Source organism: Myotis lucifugus, unplaced genomic scaffold (genome assembly GCF_000147115.1).
Source record: "Myotis lucifugus unplaced genomic scaffold, Myoluc2.0 scaffold_3783, whole genome shotgun sequence".
NCBI classification, from domain to species: domain Eukaryota; kingdom Metazoa; phylum Chordata; class Mammalia; order Chiroptera; family Vespertilionidae; genus Myotis; species Myotis lucifugus.
Genome location: NW_005874831.1, coordinates 7077 through 11078, shown reverse-complemented (window position 1 = coordinate 11078; position 4002 = coordinate 7077).

Here is a 4002-nt window from a genome sequence, read left to right as displayed (position 1 = left end):
GAAATCCCCTGTGAAATGATTTGTAATAGATCTATTATTGAAGCTACCTTTGGAAATAGTATATCTATAGATAATATTAAAAATATATCTAAATATGAAATTCTTTTTCCAAAAAAATGAGCACTTTCAAAAATTAAATGAAGAAATTTTGGATATACTCGATGGAGATTTTCACACATATTTGAGTGATGATTCCATTGATTCAACAGATGATGCTGAAAAGGAAAATTTTGCCATTGAATTTCTTAATAGTATTACTCCTTTGGGAATGCTGTGTCATCAATTAAAATTGAAAGTGGGTGCAATCATCATGCTATTGAGAAATCTTAATAGTAAATGGGGACTTTGTAATGGTACCAGATTTATTATCAAAAGATTATGACCTAACATTATCAAAGCTGAAGTATTAACAGGATCTACAGAGGGAGAGGTTGTTCTGATTCCAAGAATTGATTTGTCCCCATCTGACACTGGCCTCCCATTTAAATTAATTCGACGACAGTTTCCCATGATGCCAGTATTTGCAATGATTATTAATAAATCACGAGGACAAACTCTAGACAGAGTAGGAATATTCCTACCTGAACCCGTTTTCACACATGGTCAGTTATATGTTGCTTTCTCTCGAGTTTGAAGAGCATGTAACATTACAGTTAAAGTTCTAAATACTTCATCACAAGGGAAATTAGTCAAGCACTCTGAAAATGTTTTCACTCTTAATGTGGTGTACAGGGAGATATTAGAATAAGTTTAATCACTTTATCAGTCATTGTTTGCATCACTGTTGTTTTTATATCATGTTTCTGTTGTTTTCATATCATGTTTTTATTTTCATATCATGTTTTTGTCGTTTTTATATCATGCCTCTGTTGTTGTTATATCCTTTTGTTACTGTTTATTTATTAATAAATTTATATATTATTTTCATATACATTTTACTAATTTCCTTTCATCTCTCACACTTCTATTATAGAGAAAGGGCAAATAGCAATATTAAAATATCTCCACTAATTAATTCCCTTTTTAAAAAAATATATTTTATTGATTTTTTACAGAGAGAAAGGGAGAGGGATAGAGAGTTAGAAACATCGATGAGAGAGAAACATTGATCAGCTGCCTCCTGCACACTCCCCACTGGGGATGTGCCCACAACCAAGGTACATGCCCTTGACCGGAATCGAACCTGGGACCCTTGAGTCCGCAGGCTGATGCTCTATCCACTGAGCCAACCTGGTTAGGGCAATTAATTCCCTTTTAATGTGCATGAATTTCATGCACCAGGCTACTAGTATCCTATATAATAAAGAGCTAATATGCTAATTAGACCAAACAGCAGAACAACCATCCAGACATCCTTCCGGATGACCGTCTGGAATACCTTCTGGATGAAGCTGGGGCTGTGAGGGCTGGCCAAGGCTGTGAGGGCCTGTGAGGGCCAGCTGAGGCTGCAAGGGGCTGCGAGAGCTGCCAAGGCTGCGAGAGCAGAGCCCCTTGCAAGAATTTCATGCATCAGGCCTCTAGTTCTATTATAATGGGCATGACAGGACTATTTTACTTTAGTGCAAGGGAATCTGAGGGTTGAAACTATAATTAAATCAAATAAATTACAATTGTGCATTATTTAATTACTAAGTCTATCTTATGAACATTGCAAGCCAAATCTCTAGTCACAACCATGTTCTCCTCTCTACTTTGTTCTATAAATAACTCCTTTGTGAATCCACTTTTATCCTACACCTCCAACATTTCACTTCTTTGTATTAAAAATTATCCTTCAAAATATCTATACTATATGATTTTAAGTATGGAATGAATATTAGAGATTGTCTAGTTCATCCCTTGAAATATAAAATGGGGTGAGAAAATTAGACCCAGAGAGGTAATAATCACAAAGAAAGCGGCAAAAGTCAAGTGGGTCTAAATTTAATAATCAGACATATGCTCTTTTTATAATCAATGCATTAGTTTTTTTTCCTTTCCCGATGCTATTAAATTGGACAAACTTCAATAATTACTATAGAAAAACTATGTAGTCTAGCCTGCAGTAAGATTTTCAGGAGTGTGGTAGTGATTCAAACATTCTGGTATTTTTGTATATTATTATTACTAATGGCCTGGTGCATAAAATTCATGAACATTAAAAGATAATTAATTAGAGGAAATATTTTAATATTGCTATTTGGCCTTTCTCTATAATAGAAGTGTCAGAGATGAAAGAAAATTAGGAAAATGTATATGAAAATCTCCCTCCTGTCAGAGTCTGGAGCGTGCCGCGGGACCCAGAGTCAAGTCCCTGCCCACCCATGTGCACCTTGAAATTGCACAAGACCCAGACCTGGCCAGCCCCACCCCCGTCAAGCCCCGCCAGGTAGAGGGAGCAGCCTCAGGTCCCCCGGCGCACCCTCAGGTCCCCCAGCTTGGCGTCGGGGTGGGGTGCATGGCCTGAGGTCCCCCATCAAGACCCGCTGGGCATTGTCTGAGGTCCCCCGTAAAGCCCTGCCAGACAGGGGGTGCAGCCTCAGGTCCCCCGCCCCTGCCTGGCACCACGCAGCCTCAGGTCCCTGCTGATCACTCCTTATGGCTCATTTTGGTAACCCTGCCTCTGCTGTGGGCACAGCCATCTTGTGACGGTGTGACAGAGTGAGGGTCAATTTGCATATTACCTCTTTATTATATAGTACTAGTGGCCCGGTGCACAAAATTTGTGCACATTGAAAGGGGATTAATGAGAGGAAATATTTTAATATTGCTATTTGCCTTTTCTCTGTAATAGAAGTGTCAAGAGATGAAAGAAAATTAGTAAAATGTATATGAAAATCTTCCTCCTGTCAGAGTCTGGGGCATACCATGGTACCCAGAGTGAAGTCCCCACCCACCCACGGCACCTCAAAATTGCGCGAGACCCAGACCCAGCTGGTCCCACCCCCATTGGGTGAGATCCAGACCCGGCAGACCCCACCCTTGTCAAGCCCCACTGGGCAGGGGGGTATAGCATCAGGTCCCCTGGCCCAGTGCTGGATGTGGGGGCACAGCCTCAGGGCCCCCATCAAGCCCTGCAGGGAGGGGGTGTGCAGCCTCAGGTCCCTGCTGATTGCTCATTAAAGCTCGTTAGGGGAACTCGGCCTCCACTATGGGCACAGCCATCTTGTGTTACGGAACCCAACCCCCCCACCCCCCGCCTCTGCTGTGGGAATTTGCATAATCACTCTTTATTAGATAGGATTATTTAAATTCTTAATATAAAATTGAGACCAAATGTGAATGGCCAACCTGTAATCATTTAGAACAGATTTCCTTTATCTCATAGTATAGTGTTCCAAGATTAGACCTCAAAAATTCTGAATTATTAATGGCTAGAAACAAGCATAAAAATGTTATTCTAAAATTTTCATACACTTGCCTCCTTTAGTTCTGGGATTGAGGTAGGAACTTGGTGAACACAAATATATATTTCTTTGGGGAGTATTCATTATTTGCACATGTCATGATTGTTTAGAAAACAATACCTTTCTTTTTTTAAAAAATATGTGTTTATTGATTTCAGAGAGGAATGGAGAGAGTGAAAGAGATAGAAACATTAATGATGAGAGAGAATCATTGTTCGGCTGCTTCCTGCACACCCCCTACTGGGGATCGAGCCCACAATCTGACATTTGCCCTGATGGAATTGAACCTGGACCCTTCAGTCCATAGGCCAATGCTCTATCCACTGAACAAACCGGTTAAGGATAGCTTCCTTTCTTTTTCTTCCTTTTCTAGAGCTTCCATTTCCCACCAGTTCTTGCACCTGCTTGCATTTCCTGAATGCCAGTGTGGCTGTGAGTTCCAGAGGCAGCAGATGGGAAGGTAAACTTTCATGCCTGCACTCTTAGATTAGCCAGTAGGATTTCTTGTTCCTTCCCATAACATTCCACTCAGTTGATCACTAAATAATCAGATACAATGTCAAAGGCATTTAGTACTCGTTCAATACAAGATTCTGAATCAGTAATTACCCAAGAC